The sequence below is a fragment of the Neophocaena asiaeorientalis genome, unplaced genomic scaffold, assembly GCF_003031525.2.
Source record: "Neophocaena asiaeorientalis asiaeorientalis breed wild unplaced genomic scaffold, Neophocaena_asiaeorientalis_V1.1 scaffold533, whole genome shotgun sequence".
NCBI classification, from domain to species: domain Eukaryota; kingdom Metazoa; phylum Chordata; class Mammalia; order Artiodactyla; family Phocoenidae; genus Neophocaena; species Neophocaena asiaeorientalis.
This window is the reverse complement of record NW_020172671.1, coordinates 80,201-95,241: the sequence shown is the minus strand read 5'-3', so window position 1 is coordinate 95,241 and position 15,041 is coordinate 80,201.

Genomic DNA, 15,041 nt, shown 5'->3' with positions numbered 1-15,041 from the left:
TATATCTTATTAATTATATTGTTTAGGTTGGGTCTTCTCTGTACTTATGTTTTATTTCCATTTGAAGTGTTTTGTATATAGAGTAATAAGTTAAATCTCTATTTTGGGTGAATTTTGTCTGACTCTCTATCACTTCCTTTATTTATTTTTTTTCCTTTTTTTTTTTTTTTTGCGGTATGTGGGCCTCTCACTGCTGCAGCCTCTCCCATTGCGGAGCACAGACTCCGGATGCGCAGGCCCAGCGGCCATGGCTCACGGGCCCAGCCACTCCACGGTATGTGGGATCTTCCTGGACCGGGGCACAAACCCGCGTCCCCTGCATCGGCAGTCAGACTTTCAACCACTGCGCCACAAGGGAAGCCCCCACTTCCTTTATTTCTTGTAGTTTCAACTTTAGAAATTTTGTTGCTGTGTTTTTCGTAGGCTAACTGTTTGGAGTTGTTGTACAACCACTGTGAATTCCAAACTTTAGTACTATACATCTATCTCATGTAATGGTTGGAGGTTAAATTCTGCCTTGCTTGATAAACCTCTGTTTTCTTTTTGTTTGCATTTGGCATATATTTTGTTGGTCATTTTATTTTAGTCTTTTTAATTCAACTTGCTTTAGGTTTATCTCTGGCATAAAGCATATAAATCTAATACAGAGAAAAAACTCAGTGTGTATAAAGTTAATATGAAAAAACAATAACCAAAAAGATAATTAAAATATTTCAGCAGATTAAAACACTTCCCCCCCAAAATTTCAAAATGGAGGCAATTGAATATAATACTCATATTATAAATACAATATAAAAATATAATTAAGAAATTGTTTACATGAAAGAAACCAAGAAATTCAAAACCAGAATATAACTGAAGAGAAAAATTAAGGATATGTTAGATTTGAGCTTCCTGAAATCAGAAAATAAATTGAAGAAATGACAAAGCAATCTCATAAATAAAGACAAATTACAAGATATCTAAAATATATATGACAAAAATCACAGTAAGGAACATAGAGATAGAAAAGAGCAAATAAAGACAGTGATTGATATAGGCAACAGACAGATATATTTCAAAATATTAAAACTTGAAACTCTGAAGGAGAAAACCAATATAATGCAATAAAACAACAACTGAAAACTGTAATTGAACAAAGACATGCTAGTTGAACATATTAAAAGGGTACTAGTAAAGATGACCCAGGATGGTCAGGCAGGTGCTAGGAAGTTAACAGAAAAAAAATTTTTCTCTGTGTGGAGGAAAAAAAGGAAGTTTATCAAGGAAAAGAATAGTTTTAGGTGTCTGTCATCTTTTTTAATGAATCTGAAAACTATATATATGCTGATTTTCTCACATGAAGCTTATATTTTATATATAACATAAATATATATCAATGTATATGTGTACACATATAATATTAACATATATATTATATATGGCTATATATATTCATATATATGGATGCTGACCCATGAGCAACATGAATTTGAACTTCATGGGTCCACTTATGCATAGATTTTGTTCCATAGTAAATACTGCAGTACTACAAGATACATGATTGGTTGAAACTGTGGATGCAGACCTGTGGACATATCCATGGATATGGATGAATTGCATATACTGAGGGCCAATTATAAGTTAAGTGAAGACTTTCAGGTGTATGGAGAGTTGGCACCCCTAGCCCCTGTGTTGTTCAAGGGTCAACTGTTTATTTATAAATATATATGTTACATATCTATATAGCATACAAATATATATAGATATATGGATGCATATGTATGTACATATATATATATATAAACTTTCTATATATATGTATATATATACACATGCATACATATATTCTAATACTCTAAAATTAATCAAGCAATTAATAAAAATGTAAATGGATGATGTGTGTATTTCTGTAAATCACCCAAATGGTTATTCAAATGTAGAAGTAGTGAAGTCATATTATTCACTCAAAATGTCTTTAATGGTAGATACTGAGTAGTAGTATTTTTTAGTTAAAAAATGATATATGAAATATGTTCTATATTGTAGGCATTGAGTTAACATTGGGACTGAAGATGAATAAAATACCCTGAAAACCATTAGAATTTAATTCGCTTAAATGTACCCAGTTATTTCTATCATTCAGTTCTATTGTATTAATTTCCTAATGTTACTCATAACTATTACATAATTTAATCACTTTTAACCTCAAACTTCTTGTTTTAGCAGTACATATTTATGTAATTGTTTTTAGGAAAAAGTAAGTAAGCTGAATAATAGTTCACATATTGATAAAATATTAACTGCTTGTATTAAAACAACATTTTGGGAAAAATTTGCAAAGTTCTATTGCTCATCTGAAATGTCAAATGTTTCAAAGTCTCCTTTGAGAGAGGGAACACAACAAAAGCACTTAAGATTCTGAAGGAACACGGGTGGTAGGAAGAAGATAATACAAAGCATTTGTTTCTAAGGGCAAAAGAAGGACATTGGTGATATCAGAGAAAACCTTTCTAATTGTTTCTCAGGGAATTAGTGGCAAGTAATATTCTACTGATAAGTATGGTTTTTTCCAAGTTTGTAAATCAGACTTAAGCATTTGAAATGTAAGTAAATATAAAGATAGAAAGAAACACCACTTTGCTTCTAGTTCAACTTTTCCAGTTAGTTCCACATACCTATTTGTATCTTGCCCACTGAGAAGTTAGAATAGGGGCAGAGAGGAAAGTTTGTTGGGGGAAACAGAGAGAAAATGTCTTTCCATTATTTTTTATAAGGCTCCCATTTTAATATCCCCCAAGTATATTTGTCTTTGTTTCTCTTTAGCATCATTATATCTTTAGCATCCCACAGAGGTGGGAGCTCTTGAAGTAATCTATGAACACTCTTGTAATTTTTATTACGATAAAAGAAACTACATATTTTGGAATATAGATATAGCTATATAGATACAAAAATGTATGGAATGTGTATGCTGCTGAATAATGTGAGTTTACAGATAAGCTAGTTATATATTGTAAATGCTCACATTTAGTCAGCCATCTGTTCTTTAAATATTAGGACTTATGAATAGTTTCAACATCTGTGCATGCACATATAGATTTGTACAGTGCTGGTAAAATGCTGACAAAAGTGTAAACAAAAAAAGTAAAACAATGAAACTTCAAAGGACTTTGCTTTTATGAATTTATGTAGATTTATCTCCTGCTTCTAAAGTACATCTGTTGTTATCTTTATTGAAGTTCTAAAACTAATCAGAATCCTTTTGAGAACAAAAATGCATTTAAATTAAATTTTAAATGCTTCATAAATTTATTTGTAAATGTACACAGGTGAACTAGATTTTGAGTATCAGTAAGATAATTTTCCATAAGCCATACATGGCCACCCAGTTACTTTAAAAAAATCACTACTGATTAACCTTAAAGAATTTAGGTAGCTATTTACTGGTCATTTTATTTTAGCCTTTATGTTAGTTGCTGACTACATTTCTTCCAATAAGGAAAAAATTTGCACACACACAACATCAATCTGATAAAGGAGAAAATATAATTTTTGAGGTCAGTATTTCTGAAGTCTACCAAAGACATACATATCTCTCCATATATAAACAAAGGGAAAAATAAAGGAAAAGGAAGAAAGAAAAATGGAAAAAAAGAAGGAAGGAAGGAAAGAAGAGAGTGGGAAAGAGAAGAAAAAGGGAGTAAGAAAAAGAGGAAGGGTTATAGAGAATGTTAGGAAAGAGAATAAAGAAGAGAAGGGACAGAAAGAAAAAGAAGTTACAAGAATGAAATAATTAACTGAATAATTCATATCAGAGAAAAAGTATTTAGGATTTTAAAAAGTTGGCATTTGAAGTGAAAAGACATATATGCCTTAAAAAATCTTGGAAATGGCCTTATTGTATTAATTATTTTATGTATGGACACAACTTTTATCTTAGAGCATAGGAAAAAAATATTCTTTTTGAGAGAAATGTCACATTTAACTTTATGCCATATGGAGAACAGATGAATATTATTTAAATCCTAGCCAGGTCAGATTACCATATGACCAATAGGGAATGACAAAATAGATGCAATGAGGTTTCACTATGCTTTCAACTGAGAAAAAAAAAGAGAGAGAGAGAAATACATGTACCTGAGATTATTACAATCATTATTTTCATTTAAGTTTGCGATATACAACTACATGAAAGTAGACAAAATCTCAAGTACTTTGAGAAATTTCCTGTACACTATGAATATTCATTCTTTAATTTTTGATAATTAGGGTACTAAGGGACTCTCAAGGTGGACAGTGACATTGCACATTATAAATAGCAGTTAAGCAGCAGTCTTACTCTGAAAAATGCAAAGCCTTTTTGAGTGTTGGAGTTCCGAGTTTGTTCTTAGTCATTTTCTGTAAGCAAATCGCCATTGCTATACTTTTGGGAAGTTTATCGTTAATCACTGATTTCCATATAACTGTACAGAGTTAGCCACCATTTTAACAGCATGACGTTATAATAGGGTGCATTATTTGTTACTAGTGTTGGGGAAGGGGAAACTTCCCCTTCTACCCTTCTTGTGTTCTTGTGGCTGGAATAATAATGAAATCAACACAAAACAGATTAGCAGAAAAATAAAGAAACAACTTTTAATTTGTGGGCTTGGAAGTCTCCTAGAAAAAGAACCTAAGAAGTGGCCAAAGCAGGTAGCTTTTATACTTTTTAGACAAATAAACAATAAATGTGTGATAAATTCACAGAGTAAAGAAACTTAAGCTTTGGGTCCTTAATTAGTGAAGAATCTAAACAGAATTTGGACTTGGGGGTGGTAAATTAAAGAAATAACAGGATTTCTTTATATGGACTTCTCCTCCCAAATTCCCTATCTCTGGAGATAAGCGTGTTCTACCTCCAGTTAAATGGGTTACACCTTTCACATGGGAGATTTATTTTCTGCTTTTAGGGATACAGAGAGAAGGGTCAGAGTGTCCCTCTTGCATTGGCCATTTCTTAAGTAACTTTAATTCAAAGCAATCAATACAACATTGAGCCATATTTTGGGGTGACTGGCCCTGGGCCCCAACACTAGATAAAACCATCAGGGAATTCCAGAGACCCTGGAAACTTTCACTCAGGATTTAGGGAAAGTTGATTTACTTCTCGGGGAATCAGAGACGTTCTCAAATAGGAATCCCCAGCACATCATCAAAAGCCTGATTTTCTTTGGCTGGTATCCTTAGTTTAAAAAAACAAATACTAAAATACCACAACTCTCCTGGAGGTTTTGGAAATGTGTTTATTTCCTGCAGGACTGAATAAGAGTTCATCCACAGAGGGGGGGTATGGGAGATCTTTCATCCAGGCAGTTTCACAAGACCCAGCTTTAGGGTTCTAAAAGGAAGAGAGCCAGATTATGTTTGCCCATTTCAGCGCTCTCTGCCTTTTATTCTTAGAATTAACTATTAGGTTATCACTGAGTCCTAGTTTATTCTGGTATTTTATGATTGTCTGAGCTTTCATATGTATAGCAGTATAATGTGAGATATTGCAGTAAAAATTGAAATTTTTATGTTAGTTACAATATCCCCATATAAACTTGTAAATGTCCTTGAGTATCCTTTCTAATGGGGCTGGTTAAATGAAGAGACCTGGAGATGGTCTTTCTTCATTTTTTAACTCCTCCTCAAACGCAATCTGTATCTTCTACTTTTCTTAAAGTTATGAATAGAAAATGCTCTCTTGGGCTTCCCTGGTGGCGCAGTGGTTGAGAGTCCGCCTGCCGATGCAGGGGACGCGGGTTCGTGCCCCGGTCCGGGAAGATCCCACATGCCACGGAGCGGCTGGGCCCGTGAGCCACGGCCGCTGAGCCTGTGCTTCTGGAGCCTGTGCTCCGCAACGGGAGAGGCCACAACAGTGAGAGGCCCGCATACCGCAAAAAAAAAAAAGAAAAGAAAAGAAAAAGAAAGAAAATGCTTTCTTGGGCTTCCCTGGTGGAGCAGTGGTTAAGAATCCTCCTGCCAATGCAGGGGACACGGGTTAGAGCCCTGGCCTGGGAAGATCCCACATGCCACGGAACCACTAAGCCCGTGCGCCACAACTACTGAGCTTGTGCTCTAGAGCCCGCGAGCCACAACTACTGAAGCCCGCGCGCCTAGAGCCCGTGCTCCGCAACAAGAGAAGCCACTGCAATGAGAAGCATGCGCACCGCAAGGAAGAGTAGCCCCTGCTCGCCGCAACTAGAGAAAGCCTGCGTGCAACAACGCAGCCAAAAATAAATAAAATAAATAATTTTTTTAAAAAAAGAAGAAAATGCTTCCTTCTTTGTAAATATTTCGGATTTTTTTCCTGGGCACCTCAATTTGGTTGCTGTTTGATTTTGAGACCTGATTTTTATAGACAATCTATAAAAAATACAGCTTTTGCTTTCTGTTACATCTTTTTTTTTTTTTTAATGTGGAGCATTTTTTTTAAAAGTCTTCACTGAATTTGTTACAATATTGCTTCTGTTTCATGTTTTGGTTTTTTGGCCACGAGGCATGTGAGGTCTTAACTCCCCAACTAGGGATCAAACATGCACCCACTGCATTAGAAGGCAAAGTCTTAACCACTGGAACACCAGGGAAGTCCCTTTCTTCTGTATTTGTTAGTAATCATAGAGAACATGATTAGTTAACAAAAATGAATTATTTTTCTTTTCAAATAAAAGCTTGACTTGGTTTTAAACATTTCCAAGCTAGTGTCCATTAACTCTCAACAACGTATAGGAAATAAACTGATCAGAGCTTAATGTGAAATAGAATGTCTGAGATAAAACTGATATCAACTGGCAGAATTATCTTTAATATCATTATAACATAAACGGGTCCTGGAGCAGGCTCTGCTTTTAAGCATAAATACCATTTTTGCTTTGTTGTAACTTATGTACTAATGTTTTAAACAAGATTTACATGACTATAGTTTAACAACAGCAATAGATTGCAAATTAAAATCTCAATACATTATTGCATAGTTAAGCTTTTGAGATATTAAAATCAATTGATTTTCTTATGGTGATTATTTTAGAAAATAGATTTTCACCAGCAAAAGGGATTCTAATCTTAGAAAAGGAATTCACCTAACTTTATTTGTATCGTTCTGTAACTTCTTTACGACTGTTACAGCTGCTACGTTTTAGAGTAGCTACTACATCTTTCTATGAACCATGAAACAATGGTACAAACAGAGGTGGAGTTCAAATATTTAATGAATTTCAGAAGTAATAACTATTTTAGAATTTAGGCATCTGACCTAATCTCAGTAGTAGGCACTGGAGGATTTAAAACAATACAAAGAAATTAAGCAAATAGACAAAAATATGGAGCATATACATGAAAGAAAATTTGGTGCTGTGCAAATAACATGCTATATAAATGCTTCATAATAGTAAAATGTCAGCGAATAATTAATATAAAACAGCTTTTTTTTTTTAATCTGTGTGATTTTTATCAACTTGACAAGCATGATGATAGTGATTTGTCTTCTCCTTATCTGATGTGAATTCATCTGCTTGAATACATTTAATTATACACATTCCAATCCTAGGAACACATAGATAAATGAAAACCAGGAGCTCACAGCAAAAGCAATATGAGAGATTAAGAGAGTGAATAAATAGACTAATGAGAAGGGATTAAAATACCTCAAATTTTATGAGCTAGAGTGAACAAAGTCTGCCTGGGGACATAAAATCTATCTATAAATATCAAGTACATGTAAACATGGATTAAGGACATAATTTTTAATCCAAGAGTAAAGACAGGATCACTGGATTAAAAAAATAGGACAAATGAAATATACTGGATATTTGAGAAACAACTACATTGCTTCAGAAAGATGACGTGGGCATAACTTTTTGATTCTTTTGGAAATATCTTCATAGAGAACTAAGTGGTATAGAGGCAACATAGTTACCTAGCTTAATTCCATTGAGAAGTCCTCAGTGAAAAAATATGGGAAGCATTAAAGTTTAAAAAGTAGCAGTGTGTTTCACTGTTTCTTTGGAAGACCATAGCCCTAGTTCCTTATATGTGGTAACGCATAGTAAACTGAAAAATATTTTTCTTTAGTTATTTCTAGGATTATGTGAACTCCATTGTAAGTAGAATACTTAGATTTTAGTTTTTCTATAATAGAAAAGTTGAGGAATTTAAAGGCACAATTAATTGAATAAAATTAATCTGTAATGTCTACATTTAAAAATCTAAGAACCCTGTATCAAACTATGCAGTATGTTTACAACTATGAGACAGCAAAGAGTATTTATTTAAGATGATTCTGCGTGTCCTGATGTTGGACATCTTGCCCTAATGCCTTAATAGACTCTGATTATGGGCTTTGAGTATGACATTCCAAGCTCCCATCTTCCCTCAGTTTCACCTCTCTCATAAACCTGATTTTGGTGATTGGATCCTTCATTTTGCATTTTTATCACCCCACATTCAAACATAATCCTAAATTTCTATTATTTACACAAATTCTACCCTTTTACATTTTGCAGACATCATATTAATTGCCACTATTTTCTTGAAATACTATGTTAAAAGACTTTTGTTGTAAAAAACCAAGAGGCATAGTCACTTAATGATGTATAACATGGGTATAGTAGAAGAAAGTACCAATTCTTGTACCATGGATGAGCCAGTCTTAATCATGTTATGTATGATTCTAAAGCCTGTGTTCATATCGTCTCTAAAAGATCCTTACCTGAGAGAATTCTGTTTTCTACATAACCAGCTCTATCACAAATGCATATATGTCTTACTCCTTATTTTACATTGTCACTTGGATATTTCAAAAATGTCTTAAACATGAAATTTCCACCACAGATCTATTTTCTTCTACCTAGTCATGCTCCCTTTTTGTAATTGCAGCACCAAGCACAGTGCCTGACAGCAGTATTGATTTCAATAAATGTGAACTAAGTAAATGAATGAAGAAAATGAATAGGCTCTTGTTTTCTCACCATTGCAGTGAGAGAGTTGACCTGGATTACTGATTCTCAGTTTCAGATTGTATCTAAAATTAATGTGGATGAATAATTATTTTAATAAGTGTATACAATGCCATTGCCCTGGTAGAGTTGGGATGGAGCATAGTAGATTCATTTCTCATCTTAGTTCAAGTAGGAGGATCCAAGTAGGTTATTTCCTAGGAAGAAGATGAAGTTTAGCTCAGAGATGACACAAAATAATATCCAGGGAGTGGCTTGCAGTGGAACTTATGATATAGAAAAAGATTATTGAATTCTAAGATGGTAGAAAAATGAGGATAAAAAGCAGATAGGACTGGAGAAAAAAATATCTTATTTATGAAACTCTAGATAAAGCATAAAGATAGTTCAAAATGTAGTATTAAAGAATAAAAAACTTAGGGATTGGGTAATCAGAAGAGTCTCCCTGCTTCCCATTCATCTACCTTGATTACATACATACACTCCAACTTAATTGAATTTGAAGCAAATGACAGATGGATCTAAATTTGGATGTGAGCATAGTTTTGGTACTCTGAAATTACTTCCAAAATTTTCAGCTCTACTGTAGTGGTAAAAGCTCTCTACAGCTACAGTAATCAAGACAGTTTGGTAGTGGTGAAAAAGTAGACATTTTACATAAATGGGGAAATAAAGGGGTCCAGAAATAGACACACATTATATTGTCAGTTAATTCTGACAAAGTTGACAAGGTGTTTCAATGAGGAAACTATATTCTGTATAAATATAGACCCTTAACTCATATTATAAACAGAAAATTAACTCAAAATGGATCATAGGCTTAAGTGTAAAACCTGAAAGTATAAAACTTTTAGAAAAAAAGTAGGAGACCATTTTTTCTACATTTGAGTAGATATAGCTTTCCCAGACACAAAACAAAACACATGAATCATTTTTGATATATCAAATTTCATGACCAATATTCATTTAAAGTTTGGTGTTCAGAGTATATTATTTAATAAATGAAAGAGCCAGCCACAGATTAGCAGAATTAATTGCAACACATATATTAGACAATGGATTTGTGATCAGAATAAAGATTATAACACTTTACTAATGAGGCAAACAGTTCAATAAAAATGGGCAAAAGTGAACAGATACCTTGTAAGAGAAGACATATGCCAATAAGCATAGCAGAAGCTCAACATCATCAGTTACCAAGAAAAGCAAATGAAACCATCATATGACTAAACATACATTAAAGGGGCTAAAATAATAGTAATAGTGATGATAAACAGAAAACAACAAAAATAAAACCAACAAATAAAAAACTGGCTATGCCAAGTATTGGTGAGGGTGAAAAGCAATTAGTACACTTCTACATTGCTTGTAAAATTGTACAATTACTTGGGAAAACAGTTTGGCAGTTTCTTAAACAGTTACTTATTCATCTATATGTGACCTAACTTTCCACTGCTAGCTAACGATCTAAAAGAAAGGAAAGTGAATGTCCATACAAAGACATGTACATAAATGTTCATACATTTTTATTTTCAATAGCCAAAATCTGGAATCAAACCAATTGTTCATACAAAGTGAATGGGTAAATTGTTGTTTACACATATAATGTTATACTGCTCAACAATAAAAAGGAAGCAACTATTGATACAGGCAAGTACAAAAATTTAGATTATTTTCAGAATCCATATGTTGAGTGAAAGCAACTAAGAAATGAAGAATAGGTATGGAATTTATATTTCTGAAATATGCAATTTAATGTGTAATAAGAGAAAGCAGATCACTGGTTGACTATGGATGATGTTGAGGGGGGAAATGGGTTTCAGTAGTGGTACTGGGAACCTTTGGGGGTGGAGGAAATGTTCATTTTCTTGGTGTGGTGAAGGTTTCTCAAATCTATGAATTTGTCAAAATTCATAACGTACTCAAAACGGGTGCAAAATTTGCATATCTATTTTACCTTAAGAAAGTGGTTTTTAAAAAGTGTCTCCAAGCACTCATTCATCCTAATTTAAACTTTCTCTGGCCAAAGGAATAGAGAAGTAAGTGGCTTCATTTTTAAATCTCTTCTTTCCCACACCAAGTTTAGTTAAAAAAAAAAAAAAAGCAAGCAATAACATTAAAATATTAAAATTTACTCACCCATCCCCTATAGGAATTATATTATGATTATAACCCAAGATGGTATTAACCAGGGGGTTTTAAAAATGGGGAGAGTAGAAAAACTTCTTGCTCAAATGTTTCATTATTAACCCATAGTATTCAATCTATTAAATAAAAAAAATACCCCCATATGTGAAAATATACAATTATTCTGTTTAAAAATATGCAACAAAAGCAAACAGGAAAAACACTGGTTTATTTAATTACTTGTCTTAAGTCCTTAACCTTTCAAAGACTCATTGGAACTAAAAAGAGAAAACGTTATCTATAGGGCATAAAAATAATCAAAAGTTATCATCACATCACATCACATGTTTTATAATAACCCAAGTACTGTGAACTTTGATTGGGTTTCCAAATCCATGCTGTTGTTTTTTTTTTACTATAGTATATATTTTTTCTATCCCTTTAAGAATGTATGTAAAGCTTCCTGTTGTGCAGTCAATAGTTTTATTCTGTATTGTTTGGAAATACTCTTACCTATTGTTCCTTTCAAAGAAGTATCCAGCTCTAGTAGTTTTTGTTCATATTGTAAGATCAAGCCATTGGTTTTGGTTCATTCACATTAGAAACTGTTCCCAAAGGGTGGGAACATACATCTCCTCTGTCTACAATATAGTTTACCCTTAATTTGTTATATTTTGGGGGAAATGCTATCCCAGATGTGAATATTTAGAACTTTTTTTGTTTTCCTTATTTATACTTGGCCTACGTAAGAAATCAAGGCCACAGGTACAAATCAAATAGCGTATAAAACTATTAATATGAAAAAGAGCTGTGTTCACTTTTACAATGTGCATTTTAATGGTTATTTTTCCAACAAATCGAAGTAAGAATGCATTTTATTCATATTTCAAACATTTTCCTAAATATATGACTTTAATGTGCATATCTATTATCTGAACTCAAATGTTTTCCTCCTTTGTTCTCTTGTGTCATTATTTTATGTAATCTTAATGTTCACATAGATAAAATCCTAGTATCTTTATATATTGTAATTGTCCCTTTGATAACATCTTAGACAGTCTTTAATCTTCCCCTTGTCTTAATTATGTTGCCAAATGTTTTTTAGAAAATCTTTTCATTCTTAACTTTGTACTGTTGTTTTTTTTGTACTGTTGTTTTGTTTGATTTTTTTCTTAATATTTTTCACCTCAACAATTAAAAAAAAAAATTTCCTTGACAGTTTTAAACTTCTTTTACCAGTAACTCTTTTTACTTTCTTATTCCCTTAGAGATAATAATAATTTGTATTTTACAAATAATATTTTGCACAATTAAGTTTCTGTATTAGCTTTTCATATATTAAAATTTGATAACAATTCTCCATTTTTTCTACAATTTTTTTTCCTCTTTTTTTTTTTTTGATAACATCTTAGACAGTCTTTAATCTTCCCCTTGTCTTAATTATGTTGCCAAATGTTTTTTAGAAAATCTTTTCATTCTTAACTTTGTACTGTTGTTTTTTTTGTACTGTTGTTTTGTTTGATTTTTTTCTTAATATTTTTCACCTCAACAATTAAAAAATAAAATTTCCTTGACAGTTTTAAACTTCTTTTACCAGTAACTCTTTTTACTTTCTTATTCCCTTAGAGATAATAATAATTTGTATTTTACAAATAATATTTTGCACAATTAAGTTTCTGTATTAGCTTTTCATATATTAAAATTTGATAACAATTGTCCATTTTTTCTACAATTTTTTTTCCTCTTTTTTTTTCTATTTTTTTTCTACAATTTTTTGACACACCCATTACTCATGGGTTTTAATCACAAACAAGTTCGTCTAAATAAACTCTTTAATATATGCCCCTGCAATAGTTGTTGTTTTTTTTTTTAAATTGAGGTATAGTTGACATATTATATTAGTTTCAGGTATATAATATAATGATTCTAGAATAGAAAAACCTGATTTTAAAATTGCTTTTGTTTTGTTTTGTTTTTGATTCTTTTCCTATAAGGTTGATTTATATCAAGACCCATTATTTCTCAAATATAACAATATATGCAGAGATATATATGAGAAACTTAATTGTTGGGAAAATATACCAGCAATGCCATGGACTATATTTCAAAAATTGTAAAGATTTTTATTTTATACTCTACTTTTGTAAAACAATTAATTTTTTTATTTCTAAAAAGTATTTTTAATAAAATATCACATATTCCTTTACTTTTGTACATTTTTAAATTATCATGACTTTGTTTTATTTTTCTTAAAATATATAATTAAATTTCCTTAAAAATATACATTTGATGGGAAACCAAGATTTATGCTTATGCATGACTAATATTGGTATTTGAACATAAGTTCTCTTGATTCTAGGGATGTGTTTCTCAACCAATGAACAAACACAATAGTATAGAATAAACATTTTTTAATCAAATTTGATGTATATATAAAATTTATTTTGTCATAACCAAGAGAGCCAAGTACTACCACTGGATGTAATGTTAAGCTGAGTTTGGCATGAGATATGACATGGTAAAACTAATGGTAAATGCATGAGGCACAGGGTAAAAACAAGCATATAGCAAAGTTAATTATATACACTCTGAAATATTAAAAGAACTTTGCTTCACAGTTATAAAAGAGAACACATCAGGTTGACAAACTGGCTTATTTAGTTAATTATATATGCTTAGGCAGTGAACAAGAAAAAATATGATAATAGATAATGTAAACTTTCCGGTGCACTACCAAAAGTTCTAGTATTCAGTAGCATTCCAGCAATACAAAAATTGTGTTAATAGTCTATGAGAGATTCAGAAATAGCTGATTGTGTGATTAAAGAATCACAAGATATGTATTAACTTGGTATTGGTATTAAGTTTGCAATAGGAACCAGAATACATTTTCACAATCTCTTTCCAAAGCAGGTAAAGAAATGGCTCATAACAACACATTCTTACAAACATAGGAAGTAATTCTGAACATGTTTTTCTTTTATTATTCTCTGGACCAAACTGTGAGACATTTAGGAATTTATACAAGTAAATAAGTGCAAAGTAGTATAGGAATTTTTCTGTTTTCCTTTGTTGCTTGTTGAATAAAAAATGTTTCCATACTGTACTTTTGGAAAATTTAACTTATATAAGTAATATCATAATATATAAGGTACATTTACCTTCACTTTTAACCTTAGGTCACCAAGTGCACAGTTAACTGGAGATTTGTAACTATTATTTAGAATACTGAGCCAGTTCCAGATACAATAAGCAATAGACAATAAACTCTGTACCTGATAACTAGCGTTTTTAAAACGTACAGACATTTAAAAATTTTCTGTCTCCAGTTAAATAATCATTGAATCATTCTTTTTCCATTTAAACAATCATAAATGTTTCAAAATCATGTTGTATGTATTCACTTGAATATGTATTCAGTATCATTTTATTTCTTCATTGTCCCTACACTATGAACTGAAATTCACAGTCTTGAAATAATGTCACAACTTTTCCAGATTTGTAGATTTACTATTAAATAAGCAGTCAGGCAAAAACAATGTGAAAGTTTTCCCATGGCCCAGTTAAAAATGAAATTTCTTAGTTTGATTAAACTGATTGATTCATTTAATTGATTAATAATATGTGTATTTAAATTTATATATTTATAAGTCAGTGACATCTTCCTTCTTGGTAACAGGATTTTAAAATTTAAACATTAAACATAGGCCAAATAATTGATTCAATTATAATTCAATTGGTTACATTACATGTTAAGTTAAAACACTTGAGGGATCTGAATCTTAATATAATAAAGACAGTATTTTCCAAAGTAAATTTCAAGCTAATGCTGTTGTTGACAAGTACAACCCATAGTGAGTCTTTCTTGCTTTTTTTGTTTGCTTGAGGAGTTCTGCCAAGCCTTTAAATTCCAAGCATTAAATCATTAGTTTAATCATTAAGATAGCATGCAATTAC